Consider the following 17,251-nt stretch of genomic DNA (forward strand, 5'->3'; position numbering starts at 1 on the left):
TACAACTTGGGGCAACCAATAGTTGATAGTCTTCCCTTTCCATTAATGCACAAAGGATCAATCAAATGTGTATTATGCTAAGCAAAACCCTTATGAAACTCTGCCACATGCTAGAGACAAGCCTCCAAAATAAATGATGATGCCACAAGGTAATGTTTTCATGAAAAATATGGATCAAACTAACATACAAGCACACAAATTCTTAGTGCAACTTGTGTGGGAAAGGTCTTCAATCTGAATGAATCCTCATTGTAACAGACCTTCCTTCAAAAAATTTAAACATGTCGAGACTTGAAGTTATATGTTGAAACAATTAAAAAAATAGAAACCTCCCTCAAGTTGCAATATCAGTTAAGCAATTGTAGATAGAACATACACCATATAAACCATATGTAAAATAGAAGACAATCAAGAACACAATGACACACAGAGAAATTAGGTCCAATGACCAGGGTAAAATTCACAAGGGGAAAACCCAACCAGATTCTTCTTCTATTAGAAATCATTTGTTCAGCAGAGAAACAAAATATAATGAAAGAATGAAGAAATTGACCCAAATCTAAAGAAGATATTTGGTTGCAGCAGTTGATCCAAACACCGAATCACTTTGGCTCACCAAATTATGCTCTTACTCTCCAAGTCTCTCTCTCATTCTCTCAATCCTTCTCTACTCTCTCCAATTAGTTTATCATACATTTCTTTGGATTTCTTTAAATTGGAGACATAGGTAATAAGATGGTCTCCAAGAGAATCAAGGATAATCTTTTTAGCCTTGACTTCTCCTTTCTTATATCTGGCCTTGATAGCAGCAATAGAGTTTTATGTTGGTTTTGCTACCTCTCCTTCAACATATTCAAGTACATCATGGTCCTCAAGAGTAATATCCAATTTGGCCTTCCAGGGGAAGAAATTTGAAGCATTAACCAGCTTCTCTTCATTCTTAAAGTAAGAGAAAGGCATCTTGATCTACTCAAACAAATTTCAGCAACAAATAGAAGGGATAGCAAGAGATATTTCAGCAGAAAATGAGCAGCAAATAGAAGGGACAGCAAGATATATTTCAGCCAAAAAAAGAGGGGGCAGCAAAAGATATTTCAGCAGCAGCAAGTAATATTTCAGCAGCAAATAGGAAGGGATATTTCAGCGGCAAATGAGATATTTCAACAAAAAATGAGAAGGGACAGCTCTTGTCTTCTTGGGCTTGTCTTCACCAAAGCTCTGATATCATGTTGAAACTTGATGTTCTATGCTCAAACAATTACTTTTAAAAAGAAATTCCTTCAAGTTGCAATATCAATTAAGCAATTGTAGATAGAACATACACCATATAAACCATATGCAAAATAGAAGATAGCTAAGAACACAATGAGAAAGAGAATTTAGGTCCAATGATCAGGTCAAAACCCACAAGGGGAAAACCCAAACAGATTCTTCTTCTATCAGAAATCAATTGTTCCGCAAAGAAACAAAATACAATGAGAGAATGAAGAAGTTCACCCAAATTTGAAGAAGATCTTTGATAGCAACAGCTGATGAAAACACTGAATCACTTTGGCTCACCAAATTCTGCTCTTACTCTCCAAGTCTCTTTCTCACTCTCTCAATCCTTCTCTAGTCTCTCCAACTCTCTCTTTCACAAGTTCAAAGTCTCCTTTCACAATGCACGAGTAAGTAGTAAATATGTGAGGCACGTATATATAGGAAGAGCAAAGAGTTCGAGCCATGAAGGAGGAGTAACTCGCATGCCTAGAGGGAGAGTTACATATGCCATTTAGGGAGGTACGCATGCCTTTGTAACTCATGCCATTAAGGAGGTCTGCATGCCTTTGCAACTCATGCCATTAAAGAGGTATGCTCGCCTTTGTATCTCATGCCATGAAAAGGAGTATGCATGCCTTGAAGGAGAGAGTGTAACATATGCATTGAAGAGTGTGTAAGAGGAATCTTTTGTGACAACACTTTAATGCATGTAAGAGGAGTGCAACAAATCCATTGAGAGAGAGAGGGTAACGCATCATTAAAAGAGAGAGACAGGGGTACGAGTGCCATCAAGGAGAAAGGGAGGTGAAGTGGCATGATTGGGTGCCAAGTCGAAAAGTTGACATGTATTTCCTTTTTAATAATAATATTATAGTATCATAAGAATAATAATAATAATAGCATTAATGATAATATTGATGATTAAGTAAAAAATGAGTAATTATGATTGATTAAGGATAAATTAAGTGATTTTCCATCATCTATATTTGACTACCAATTGAAATAAGGTGATTTACTATTTTTGGAAAATCATGGTTGAAATAATAGACATGTCTTTTTATTTTTAGAAAGTCACTCTAGAATAGTCAAGAATGAGATTTTATTCAAGGAAATCCATCCCTTATCTGCAAATTTTCAACAAAACATTTATAAAAGAGAACTTGGCCTAAAGAATGACATGTGGCACACCTAACAAAGTCAAAACCCTACAGTTCGTAGAGTTTTCGACTCAAGAAAGAGTTATAAGGGGAGCCTATAAAAAGAGGCATCCCCCTCATTTGCAACTTCTGGTTTCATCTTAAAGAAATATCCTAAACAATTGTACTAGTAGTTAAGGAGCTTTGGTGAGCAGATCTAGAGCTTAGTTTATAATTTTCAAGGTCAAATATTTCATATAAAGATGTCATTTGGATATTTATTGATTTTTTTCTCTTTTATTTTGTATTCTTTGGTGAGAGTTCCGCAATGATATTATATTCCATCTAAGTCATAACCAAAAAATGCATATGCCAATCTATTGGCCTACCATTAGGGTAACCAGACCAGTAGCACAAGAGGATAGTTTTTGTCCAAATAAACGAGTTTTCAAAGATAGCACTATAAAGTAGAACCATAAGGCTAGTGATATCTAAATTTCTACTATATATCTTGAACCTAAGATAATATAGTTTAGCAAATTTGTTGTTGATAAGAAGTAAAGTGAAAAAGCCAATTCTTAACATAATTACCCAAAGGGTGAGTTCAGTTGCTCTGCCATTGGTTGGTCTTCTTCTTCATTAGAATCAAGAAACTCCAATTTTGCAATTTTCTTGGCCATTTAGGACTTGTGATCCAATTTTCGCACTTGTAGATAGACAGCATCAGAGTAAACATGGAGCCTCACATTCCCGGCAGTGTATCTCAGTCCATAAGTGATTGGGCCTCGAAGATATCTCAAGAGATTCTTAGCAACAACCCAATGTATGTGATGAGACTCGACCTTAAACTAGCTCAATGTATTCACTACAAAACATATGTCCGGACAGGAGTTCACTAAGAACATCAGGGCCCCCACGAGTTGACGATACTCAGAAGGATTTCCCAAATAGGGCCCAGCAACACTTCCGCATAACTTCTTGAAGTTAAGTTCCATCGGAGTAGTCACGGACTTGCAGTACACCATCCCAAATCTTTCAAGAATCTTCACAATATATTTTCCTCGAGAAAGGAAAATCTCACCTGGCTTTTGCCAGACCTCCCTCTTACATCTCGAATTCAGAAGCCAACTCCCTCTTACATTGATGAATAAGAGGGTCTGCACCTGTCAGAAAGAGATCGTCCACATACAGTACCAAGATAAGAGGTCTATCATTCTCAACCTTGAAGTAAAGGTTCCGATCAACTTCACTTCTGTAAATCCCAGCTTCACTAGATAGCTATCAATCCTCTCATACCAAGCCCTGGATGTTTGTTTCAACCCATAGAGGGCTTTCTTCAACCTGCATGCATGTGTTTGACGATCTTTAACTTTGAATCCCTCGAGTTTTTCTACATAGCCTTCCTCCTTAAGTGAACCATGCAAGAAGGTAGTCTTGACATCCATCTGGTGAAGATTCCATCCTTGCGAGGCAGCAAGGGCTGTAATCGAACGAATGGTGGTGTAGTGGGCAACCGGTGCAAATATCTCATCATAATCTACACCTTCCTTTTGAGAGAAGCCTCGAGCAAGGAATCTAGCCTTGATTTTCAACTCTTCCATCAGCGCCATGCTTGATCTTGAAGAGCCATTTCGAGGTGACAATGGATTTGTCCTTGGGTCTAGGAACCACATCCCAGACATCATTCTTCATAATGGGCTCATACTCTTCGTTCATTGCATCCTTCCAACCTGGTGTTTGGCAGCTTCTTCAAATGTGCAAGGCTCAGATTGAACAATGGTGCTCATAGCAATTAAGTACCCTTGGTACGTATTCAACTTCTTACTTTCTCGAAATGTCCCCCCAGGTGCAACATGTCTCTCGGCATCTTCGAGAGTCTCCCTAAGCCATGAGGGCCTCCTTTTTGAGGAGGACTAATGAGGGGGTGGATCAATGGGATCCATTGGTCCTTCTGAATCGGGCATCTGCTCATCCTGTGATTCTTTCCAGAATTTGCTTCTTTGTCCTTCCTTGGGAAGAGGAAGTTTATTAATCTTCCAAGGGCAGCGTCCTCATCGAAAGTGACATCATGACTTATCTCCACTTCTCTTTCACCAGGCACATAGATTCTAATATCTATATGCCTTAGAAGCTTCACTGTAGCCCACAAATGTTCCTTTCTTCCCGGAAGCATCCAATTTGCTTCTCTTTTCTTTTGGCACATGAAAATATACGGGGCTACCAAAAATTCTAAAGTGAGAAACATTAGGTTTCTTACCGGTGAAAACTTCTTCGGGAGTCTTAGAGTCCAACGCTTGATGAGGGCATCTATTTTGAAGTTTGAACATACACGGCAGTGTTTGCAACTTCAGCCCATAAGAACTTCGAAAGGCTTTGATCATGAAGCATGGCACGAGTGGCTTCTACAATAGAATGGTTCTTCCTTTCAGCAACACCATTTTGCTCAGGAGCATATGCGGTAGTAGTCTCCCTCTTAATGCCAGCTTCTCTACAATAATCTTTGAACTTATTTGATTTGTATTCAATTCTATTATCGATCCTCAATATTTTGATTTTCTTCCAGGTTTGATTTTCGACGAAAGCTTTGAAATAATGAAACCATGAGAATACTTTGTCCTTCTTCTTTAAGAAATATATCCAAGTCTTCCGAGAGAAATCATCTATAAAGGTTGCATAATATTAGTATACTCCCAATGAGTTCACGGGCATTGCACTAGATAGATCAAAATGAACCAATTGCAAAATGTTTGTGGTCTTGCTATCAATTGAGGGGAATGGTCCCCCTGTATGTTTTCCCTCGGCACATCCCTGACATACACCTTCATACTCTATTTTGAATTGAAGAGATGTGTCGCAAGACATAGCTCCCAATGGACTTCCTCCAACTTGATATAAACTGTCAACCCTGAATCCAAGAGTAAATGCTTCTTTGAAATGTCTTTTCCTTACACGTACCTTTCCATCAATGAATGCCACCTTGAATCCTTTGTCTTCCATCGTCGAGATAGGCACAAGATTCTTCTTTAGATCAGGTACATATAGTACTTCTTGAAGATGAACAGTGTTACCTTGATTCAATTGAAGGGTAACATTCCCAACTCCCTTCACGGGATAGGTGGCATTGTCTCCAAGGATAATTTCCAAATTTGTATCCTTCTCTATCAGATTTGAAAGAGCTTCCTTGTACCCGGTGAAGTGCCTTGGCCCTTGAGGCACCACTATCAATAAACCAATTTTCCAAAGTATCCAAAGAAGAGGCAGTAGAGAGGGCAGATATAAGATAAAATTCCTTTTGCTTAGAATTTACAACATTAGACTCATCATACCTGGAGTTTCTTGTTCTTTTAGAAGCTCGATCATTTCCAAGTTAAGTAGCGGAAGCATTTCTTTTCCCTTTGTTGTTGAACCTGCCATTCCTTTGATTGTTGATGTTGCCCCTAGAATGATTATGATCATCATCATGAGATGTGTCCCTTCTATTTGGACACTCCCTGGCATAGTGACCAAACTTGTTGCAAACGAAGCATCTTCCCTTCCTTCCATTTTTGAATACCGGTCTTCCTTGACTTTGCTTCTTTGAACTTGCATTGTTCTTCTTCTTGGCATGAGCAGAGACTGCAGTAGGATTATTCCTATTCGAAGGCATCTCCAATTCCATCATCCTTGTTTCTTCTTAAGAACATCTAGTCAACAATTCTTCAAAACCTGGAATCCTATCGTTATTAAGAATAGTAGTGTTGAACACATGCCATTCTCGTGGGAGTCCTCCAAGGGCAATGAGGGTAAGCTCCCTATCAACAATAGCTTCTCCAATAAAAGAAGATCATTTTTTATCTTAGTAATCCTCATGAAGTAGGATTGAATATCTTCATTTCTTCCTTTCTTTATATCCTTCAGCTTGTTCTTGAGGAAAAGAATTTGATTTGCATTGCTAGATTTGAACATGCCAACCAATCTATCATATATCTCCTTTGATGTGTTCAAATCGGAAATGTCAGCAACTAAATGCTTATGAATAGAATACCTGATGATCTTCTTGGCTTTGACTTCACCCTTCTTGTACTTGGTCTTCACAGTAGTCGATGCATTAGAAGGAGGTTCTGAAATCTTTCACATCTTGCTCTTCTAATGTCAAATCAGGAGACATCTTCCATGCATGATAATTAGACTTATCATGAAGCTTATCATCAGACTTAAAGTAAGATGTGGAGGCCATTGAAACTTGACTTTGATTAGTAATTGCTCCTCTTAGTGATTGCTTTTCACTCTTGCTTGGGCTTTGTCTTCACCTCAGCTCTGATACCATGTTAATTTTAGGATAACAATGGTATGTTCTATGCTTAGAGCAATTTTACTTCAATTTCTTTATCATCCCAATATCAATATCCAGATCAGCAATCACATCATCATGATAGTAAAATGCAGATAGAACATAAACAATAACAGTAGAAGACAAGCCAACACAAGAGGACACGAAATATGGCACCAGCCAGGGACAAACCCCAATGTGAGGAAACCCTTGATCAGTGCTTCTTATAATTCTTCAAAAGTTCAGCAGAGAGAGAGAGAGAGAGTACAATTTACAATATTCACTTGCTCAATCTGATCAGTCAAAACAGCAGAAACAGAAAGCCCTAACCAGAAAGTCAATGCTGGTCAACATGGCTGAAATAGACCTCCAAAACAACTCAGTCAACCTTGGTCAACTCGGCCTCCAACAACAAGATATGCAGCCCAAAACAGTGCGAAAATAACCAATCAAACCTGGTCAACAGAAGTCAACGCGGTAACAAAAACTAGGGCAGTCAACACTAGTCAACAATGGGGTCAAACAACCTCAATTTTCGTGCCCAGAATTGTGGTCTGCCCAAACAGAAGTCTCCCTCACAAAACCGCAGTCAAATAGGGTCAACACTGGTCAAAGTCAACATCCTGAAATTTCGGTCAAATCTAATCAATGCAGCAGCTAGAATATCAAACCTTCCTTCGCACATGTGGAGAGAGAGAGAAGCCCAGAAATCTGTACCCAATCAAGATGAGAGAGAGAGAGAAGCCCTGAAATTTGTACCCAATCAAGATGAGAGAGAGAAAGATGAATGAGAGTGATGTGTACCCAAATGAGGATGAGGCATCATGTATTTATAGGCAAACGGTGAGGATGAATAGACGTCACTGTTGGGCTTCTGAGCCTACATGAGTTTGCTGGCCGACCTTGACAATTTGTCCATAATCAAAATAAATTCATAACTTCATGTGTACATGTAAGAATGGGATGATCTTTAGATCAATCCTACACCTCTTGGAAAGAGAAATCCAGGAAAAATATCAGCTGCCTCATAAGAGCTGTCCAAAGTGATGATTGGCCCTAGTTGCCAAATTTAACAGAAAGTTATCAAGTTTTGTTGTGGAAAGTTATGACATAAGGCCAAGTTTTGCAGGAAACAACTATGGGATGAAAAGCAGAGCCAAGGGCCTTCTTCCAAAGAACAATGTGGGAAAAAACAAGCCAATGTAGCCAAATGGAAAGAGAGAATAATTTTGTGTTTGTGACTAGCAATAAAGGAGTCACTAGGAACAAACATATGGGTACATTGATTTATGTGTGCCACAACAATTTATTTGTCAAAAAATTTGGAATTATTCATCTTGTTGATGACAAATACAACTCTGATTCTGTTGTGTTGTGTGGCAATGTAAGCATGCATGTTCAGATGAGAGGTATGGATTTTCTATTTTGGTATGTCTACTATCTTCCCACTTTGCAGAAAATGGTTTCCAATGTCCATTAGCTAAATTATGAAGCATGACCCACCCTTAAATGTTGTCTTCAATAATAGCAGATGCTTTATTGTGAAGAAAAAGAACAAAAAGATGATGACTATGGGTGTGGAAGAACAAGGTTTATTTTGATTGATGGATAGTGAAGAGAAGTTGACAGTTACAAGGGAGAACATAGAGAAACAAGAAGGCAAGCAGCAGATTTATTATGATTTGTCTGTTGATTTTCATGAATAAAGGATGACCCTCAAGGAGGGTGAAAATAAAGCAATGAAACGAGATGGTGCTTGCTCACAGAAACAAAAGAAAAACTTTCATATGTCAAACTGCCAAGATGTGGAAAGTGTGATTTCAATTAACAAGCCAAGTTCAACATCAATGGTGGAAAAGCTGACTATTCAGCCAACATTGGTTCCCATCCAGAAGGCAAGGAAATGGTCCGACAGAAGCATGGTGACGTGACTTAATCTAAATCAAAGTTGCTAGATACAATGCATTTCCAGTGGTGGATTGAAAACTATTTTAAAGCAGGTTGCAAACATCATACTTGTCCATAGTTACTGCTTTGAAACAGACAGCTTTATGCAAAATAGGAATTATTATTGGGTGTCAGATATAATGGTCATTGTTACTCATCCATGTGAGTGACCCTTGGGAGAAAATTTTCTCCTATTGTTTCAGCTTGCCAGCCAGTAGCCCTATCATGATCCACAAATAGCTAGCCTCAAATGCCTCTCATCCACTCTCTGGTCAGTGCTTATTTCATCTATCCTGCTCATTCGATGAAGGAGGGTCATCTATTGTGAGGTACATTAACCATTTCTGTATTCAAGTGCTTTGATTTAATGTTTAAAGGCATTCTGGTATGGATCACAGGTTGAATTGGATGATAAACCGCTATTGATTGTACACTTGTTCCCTGCCTTCACCTTGGTGGTTATCACTTGCCCCAAGTCAAATGTGACCTTTCTTCAGGGCTTTCTTTCACTGTCTAGGAAGTATTCATATAGGAGGATCTGATTGATGTTGTATGTCCATGGTAATCCAATCTTAACACCTTCCATTTTCCCCATGTATCCACAAACCATCTTTGGGTTGATTGCTATCTGTCACCAATATGGTTCCCTGTTTTCCTCATCTTTGAATAAGGGCCTGGAAATATTGCCGTAAGAGATTGGTACAACAAAAAGAAAAGAAAGTACATGAGCCAGATGTTAAATTGCAAAAGATTGGCAGGGGTAAAAGAAAGTGCGTGGACATAATCTTAGCCTAAGCTCTAACCCCCTTATTAGCCCTCACCCAATTCCTAGCTAATGCATGACCTATATAAATAAAAGGAACTTTGAATATCCCAACCTCAATGAGCAATGAAACGCTTCATCTTCAGGGGGTCAGTGATGAATCAATGAACGCTTGTAATCCAAGCTATATGTGTGAATATTAATAATGATGAAAAAGGCGCATGAGAAGGGTGGTAAAAATAGGCCGAGGAAAGGGGTAATTTGGATCCTATGATTGCTCTTTCTACACATTATAATGTTCAAGGATGTTCTAAATTTCATAGTTGGTACAAGACAACGACATCCTCCATGAAGTAACCCCATTGTGAAAATTCTTTGAAATGCAGCAACTGAAATTTATTCTTCTAACTGATTAATTATGCAGTTTATTTGTTACAGCAAATAATGAATAAATCACACTGCAATTTCTTCACAATAAAAACATTGCGGAAAATAAACTGGAACTAAACAAATATATGCACACACAATAAAAATGACACCAATATTTTTGGACAAAAGTCCCCAGAAAAACCAAACTAGGAAATCCAGTGTAGTAGATGAGGATTTATTTTATTTATGCAGCAACGAAATTTGAGTACAAAATTTGGATACCTATCTGGCAATCCTCTAGCAAAATAATCTAGCCAAAATAATAGTGAGACAATTGTCTCACCCAACAATTGATCTCAGCTCCGAAATTGGCTACGTCTAGGCCACACAAAAACCCTTCATCAACCTCTGCGCTACCTCTGTGCAGGCTCTACTCGCACTACCTTCGAAACTCACTGAAATCTGATGTCCAAGATGACTCTGCCCCTAGAAGTGACTCGCTTGGCCTTCTGGAAAATTTCCTGGCCTCCAACGCCTGAATCACCGTTCTCCTCAGCTAAATCGAATTGCCTTTTTGAAGCCTCTGCACAGCCTTTATGAGAAATAATGTGGCCTCCCTTCTACTGACTCTCCGACGCTGGAAACTCCACCATAAATTTGTTGTTGATCCCTCAATCACTGTTGCTCTAGCTCGAGCTCTTCTTTTTGCTGAATCACCACACTAGATAGCTTGATCTGCCCAAAGAGCTCACTCTCCCTCTTTCTCAATGTGTCCATCTCCATCCCCATCGACTTGCTCTTATAATCTCTCGTTGGTGAACCAAAGGCCATGATTAGATCCTCATCAACAGCTAAAATCACCTCAAACTCAATTTGTGTGAGTTTCTAGAGCATTCTCACCTTTCCTTAATTCACTACTATTAATTAACCAGTTTTCCTAAGTTAGACAGGAAAAATCTAAATGATGGCTAATTAATTTAATTAAGGTGTTTCAGAGGCTTATCTTGCGAAACCTTCTCTAGGTTTTAGAGACCTTTTCTAGGTTTTAGAGATCTTATGTTCTTAGCCTCTCTAACACAAATCGAGACTAGGACACTTGTTCAATGCTACAAAATCTAACACCCATGGCATGTCATTGATCACTTACACCTTCTAATTGATGGGTCGCCCTAGAAATTGTTCCTCACCTTAGGATTGGAAGCACCTAACAACTCCTTGTGATAATCCTCCCATATGTGATCAAGGCAACTTGTTTACATCATAGGCTAGAAAAACATGTGATGATGATGCTTGTGTCAAGTACTTTCATGCCTTTAACATTAAATATGGCCCACCTGGTACTCTTATCATTCCTGCACCTATGATGTTGATCTTACTTGATTCCATGAGTATGTGTTAGATATTTTCTCCCGGGTACAAATGTCATCCCTTGAGGGATTGTATGATACTTCCCCAACACTTCAAAGAGGATGTCCAACCCTGATGGATGACTCCATTGGGGACTTTGAGTTAGGGTGTTAACTACTTACTAAGGGGCATTAACCTTAAGATGCCTCAACATAGCAGAGAACGCACATATGCAGGATATTTATATGTAAGTGTATATTTTTGTAAAGATATATTTTATTATTGAATGAAAATTGAATTTGTAATCACATTCCCTCAGACGATGTGCATTGACTAGTTATGAGGGATTGAATGATCATGTCTTTTGACCTTTCATTCATAACTAATTTTATTAATGTTTAATTATTAATTATTTATTTATTTATTTATTATCGTTTATTAATTTTGTTATTTATTTAATTATTTTGTTCATAACATTACCACCCTCTTAGAGATGCTTTATCCTCAAAGAATAAGCAAGATTTTCTCTAGTTGAATACGTTGCTATGAAATGACGTCTATTTGCATTTATCAGTTTGACTCTGTTTGCGCCTTGTGTGTTTGTGAAGTTCTTGTACGTATTTGCATCTTCCTTGAGGCTGGGAGTGTCAACACCATAGAATTTATAGTGTTGACCTAGCCAATTAAACTCCATGAACTATTCTTCAAGATTTGGAATATGCCTTCCTATGTGCATTAACCATTTTGCACCTAGCACTATATCCATTTCTTTGAGCGGTAGGGCATAGAGTTATGTCTGTAGTTCTAGTTCTTGTATTTGAATTGAAACCTTATGACATTCTCCTATTTCCTATTTGCCCAATAGCAACAGTCATGGTCAGGTCCTTGATTGGGCACACACAAAGATTAAGTTGTTTAGCAAGATCAATGTTTATACAATTATGAGTACTGCCAGAATCTACAAGTATATTGACATTTCTCTCTTATGATCCCTTTAAGCTTCAAGGTTTTAGGTCATAATTTCCTCGTCATGTTTGTCGATGGCGCTACAAGCTTAGTGTTCTTTCCTCTTGGAGATTGGGTTCTCTGCTTTCGAAGGTGTAGTGGAACGTATTTTGCAGTCGCTTGTTGTTTTTGGTCTTTTGAAAAATTGCTTTCTTCATCCTGATTTTGCTAGACACATGAGATTGTAGCTAATGATGCTTTTTGTGATGTTTCCTCAAGGTTTGAATCTACATTGTATGTTATAGTGATGTCTTCATCAAGATTTTGTACTTCTACTTGCCTTCCATCTACTATTTTATAGTAGCATAAGGACATGTCTTCACATTTATGTCTTGGTGTCCAATCTTGCCCACACTTGCGACAGTTGTTTTTCTTCTTTATCCTTTTCTCTGATTCATTACTTGAAGTGTTTGACTCCTTCTCAACTTCATAAGTATATAATTTTTTATTGAGGCATTTGTGTCCTAACAACCATTTATCTCCACAATATCTACATTTGTTTATCTCTTTCTTATATAAGTATTTTTGTTGGTTTTCATTTTCCCTAGTGAATGATGACATGTTGAACTTGTTCTTTTGTTCAATAAGCTTTGTCACATGTCTAGCCTCCTCTATAGTGTTGGGCTTGCATAGTTTCAATTCAGCACAAATATAATCCTTTAGTCCACATATATACATCTTTAATAGTTGCTCCTCAATGAATCCACTATGTCGTATTGCTAATACTTCCCATCTGTGGATATAATCACTTACAAAGTTACAATACCCTTTTGTTTGAGATGTATAAATCTATTGTATAGGTCATCATCATCCTCATCAAGGAATCTCTTTAATAATGTTGTAGTGAACCCTTACCAATGAAAAGAATGGACATCACACTTCTTCGTCCACCAGAGGAACCATTCATAAGATTCACCTTCTAAGGTGTTGGAAGCAATCATTATCTACTCTCTCACATAATAGTGGATTTGCTTCAAAAATTCCTTCCATCTTGTTGACCCAAACAATTGCTCCTCTATAATCTTTACCATCATATTTTGGTAGTTCATTCTTAATTCATTAATGGTTTCTCTCTAAAACTCTAGTGTGATATTGATTGCCTGAAAAGTATATCTCGAGTTGTTCTGCGTGGGCACGTTCGTTTGCATTTTGCGGGCTACCCATCAATTCTCGATAGGGAAAAGATTGTATTGTTAACGTGTCTACCTTCTCTCTTAGCTAATTAATCCATTCACTATGGTCGTTAAGCCTTTTGGTGGTCTCGTCGATTTTGTCATCCCTCTGTAACATTCTCTCCATCATCTACATCAAATTTTTCTGCCCTTCATTGAAATCCATTTGTGATTTTTCCAAGCTGCCAAGACGATATCACATGCTATTGACTTCATTCCTGTAACAATTTATGTCAACTAGTAACTCATCATTATTCACCATTTTGTTCCTATTTTTCTTGGCACAACCCACTTAATTATATATATATATATATATATATATATATATAATTACTATATACTAACTATATTATAATTATTATAAATAATATGATATGTAAGAATTATTTGTATTGTGAATGGTGGCTTTTGACGAATTGATGTAACAAAAATAATTATGGTTACAAATGGACATGAGAACAAGATCATGGTTGGGCGTGACAGTCGAGGGTTGAATAGTTCGACAAAAAGATGACAGCATGGGGACATGATGATTGGAAGAGAACAATGGACAATGTGTTCGTTGGAGAATAACGGTGGACATCGACGGAAGTCAAAAGCACGACGCAAGTTCCACTGTGATTGATAACCATGGTCAAATAGTTTGCAACAAGAGGACAAACACAATGGTCGCCGAAGATCGTGGCCAGAAGGATGCAACGGGGGAAATGACGCAGGGGAATTACAAATCGAAGCCAAAAGGAGGCAGAGAAGGTCAGGTGAGACGGTAGTTGCGGCTGTCGACAGGTGATGCAACAGAACATAGCGGGGACAGGAAGAACAGTGGACAAAGAACCAAGAACGAGTGGGCGCCAAGAGCGCTGACACAATGAATCTGTGCAACTACCAAGGAAGGAACTTGGCTCTAATACTGCTATAGTAGAGAACGCACATATGCAAGATACTTATATGTAAGTAAGTGTATAGTTTTGTAAAGATATATTTTATTATTAAATGAGAATTGAATTGGTGATTACATTCCCTAGAACGATGTGCCTAAATAGGCATTGACTGGTCACAAGGGATTGAATAATCATGTCTTTTGACCTTTCATTTGTAACTAATTTTATTAATGTTTATTAATTAATTAATTAATTATTATCGTTTATTAATTCTGTTATTATTTTATTTTTTTTATTCATAACACTCAACACAGTTGAGCATACTCTTCTCTCCCTCCAAAATCTTAAATGTTGACCTCCGGAGCCAAGATGTTGCGTCGAGAGCTAATATACCCCAAAGTTGATAAGATGCCCCCATGCTAGCATTTCACCTACTTGATGGGCATTCCCTTGTTTTTTAGGAGATTTGATGATGATGATGTCATGGGACCCCTCTAGAGGGGATGGTATCATTGTACACTACTATGCATGATGACGCCATGCACTAACACCATGGGGTCCCCTTCATGATGCTTACATTGATGTCATGAGCTTGCTTGAGGATGATGTTTTGATGAGGGAGCCCTACTTGATGATTGAACACCATTTGATGAGGATATGTGACCTTTGGGATGATATGTACCCCTTTCAGTCATCCATTGCACCTTTTGATGAGAAACACCTTTTGGTGGATGACATCACCCTTGGAAGATTTCTAACTCACATGTGTCGGTAAATTGAGCCTTATCTTGATGTTTTATCATTGGGCTAACTATATTCAGGGGTCGACTGTGACCTATCCAACTTGTAATCATGATTAATTGTTATTTTAAGGCTTTTAGAATTAATTGTTGGAAAATCAACTCGATTGCCTCATATAGATAGATGGAGGTCGAGTTCACTTAGGATCATTGTGTCATGTTTGGAGATTAATGAGCACTACCGAGTCTTACATCTCTTGCGTTATGGAGCACTAATGTAGTGAACTATTTCGTTGATTGGGTCTCTCTCTTGGATGATTATTGGTGATTGTATAATGATACGTGCTAATTTATTGCAAGTATCTTCATCTTGTCCTGGTTGAAGAATTAGGGTTTAATGAAATTGTCACAAAAGTGTTGTTGATGTTGTGTGGCTTTAACATCTCATTGAACAAGATTTTCATAAAGTTTCTCTTGAGGAATCTAAACCTTTCAGTCTTCAAAGAAGATAAAGGACGTTGGGGTTTAATGAACTGAGAAACACAAGCTTGTCTTTCTATCTCATTGAAATCGCTTCCATCGATCCTCTTCCATAGATGTATTTGCTCTTAGACTCCATTAGCCCTTGATTGAGAAAAGCACTAGCCTTATCTCTTGTGTCAATCCCATAAAATAATAATAAAACCCTAAACTTTTACTTTTTATGTTTTCCTATGGCAAATGATGGTTAAGTTACAGCAAAATCATCATTTTTAGCTTTATTTTCCTTGGACCTTATTGTCATAGGGATAGGATTTGCATGCATTCATTTGGAAAAATAAAACTAACATTTTTCATGCATTTTTCAGCCACAAATTTCAGCTGACGTCTAGTGTCTCTATTGTTGTTATATGTGTTTTCAACCATTGAAAATTGCTGCAATTTATTCTCTTGTTTACTAATTGATCAGCCCCAATTTTACACTTGTTTCTCATAGATTCTGAGGCTATTTCTTATTGTTGTTATAAAACTTTTGCATACTTTGTTGATTAAAACCCTAGATTATGTAATTTCCTAATTGCATATGTTTGGGTACCTGCCTCTTTTGGTCTAACTAAGCCCTCTAGATTTAGCTATAGGGACCTCTGAACTCACTCTCTTGCAATTATACCTTAAATCACCCAAAAGCCTAATCATTGCATACTTGTCCTTGGGTGAATCATGTAGTAGAACCCTTATGTGGTATTTAGACTAAGACCATTTGGATAATTTAATCCCCAGGATCTGCTGGGAAGCCTCCATTGTGGGTATTGTGTCCAGACACATAAAGCAGGGGAGTAGTTGTTAAGGTGACAGTGGTAATTCTCCCATTGTCGCTCTCAATCTAGATTGCTTAATGAGGCTTTGCACTAAGGTGCTATATTTTGTAGGAGGAGTCATAAATAGGATTTTGATCACATCAATATTAGCGTTTATGATAGTAATGTAATCATGAGATAGTAAATGTAGCTCATAAAAAGTAAGGTATTCCAGAATTACATAACTACACTTCTCTCTCCTACGGTCCTACCATGTAATGAGACATTGCATTACTCAAAAATCAAGCAACATAATCTCCTATCATTCTCTATAATCTTGTGTATGCAAATCTGACATGGAATGCATAAAAATAGAGTTGACCACTCTATTTCCCTAACTCAGCAATAAACGTACTTCACAACTTAATCAAAACAAACAGCAAATGATTCAAAAGTGTTGCTCCAAACAGCAATGACCTTAAAAGTGAATGTTTATAGTAAATTGATGGCACCATGGGATATATGTTTTTTATGTGTTACAAGTATATATGAAGCCCATGGGCGAAAGTCACAAGAACAAGCATGCACTGTTAATCCATTTCAGGAAGTTTTCTAAAATTCTTTGAAAGAACAAATTCAAAATATTAAGCCAATAACATATAATGAAGTCCACAGAACAGCTCCAATAACAAAATTATAACACTTATCCAACAAAGGGAAATTCCCAATGCCAAAGAAGACAATCCCTTAGATGAATAATATGAAGAACTGCAGGCTAAGGAAGAATAGACAGACTAGCAATCTAAGTCCAAGCCTTAAGGACACATACAGCACAACACATTGGGTCAAAATCCTAAAATAGTGAAGAAGCTCGTGAATTCAGACAAAGATTAAGATCAAAAAAATCAATCTCTTAGAGAGACAAAATAGCATAGCCATGAAAATGTGAGGCTCCCAGTTAACAATATCATATAGAAACTAAGAAATTCTCAGGCATCACCAACAATAGATCACCCATCGTCGCATTCCACAGCCAGTGTGTTAG

At 37.7% G+C, this 17,251-nt stretch overlaps 1 protein-coding gene across 1 annotated transcript in view; it reads right to left on the reverse strand.

Moving 5' to 3' along the window:
• Window positions 1-17,251, reverse strand: part of LOC149220653 (Transducin/WD40 repeat-like superfamily protein) — a 303,099-nt gene that overhangs the window by 241,432 nt on the left and 44,416 nt on the right. The gene's annotated exons all lie outside the window — the stretch shown is intronic.

Source organism: Pinus tabuliformis, chromosome Q (assembly GCF_031772625.1).
Source record: "Pinus tabuliformis cultivar Carrire ecotype Pingquan chromosome Q, CPIR1, whole genome shotgun sequence".
In the NCBI taxonomy this organism is placed as follows: domain Eukaryota; kingdom Viridiplantae; phylum Streptophyta; class Pinopsida; order Pinales; family Pinaceae; genus Pinus; species Pinus tabuliformis.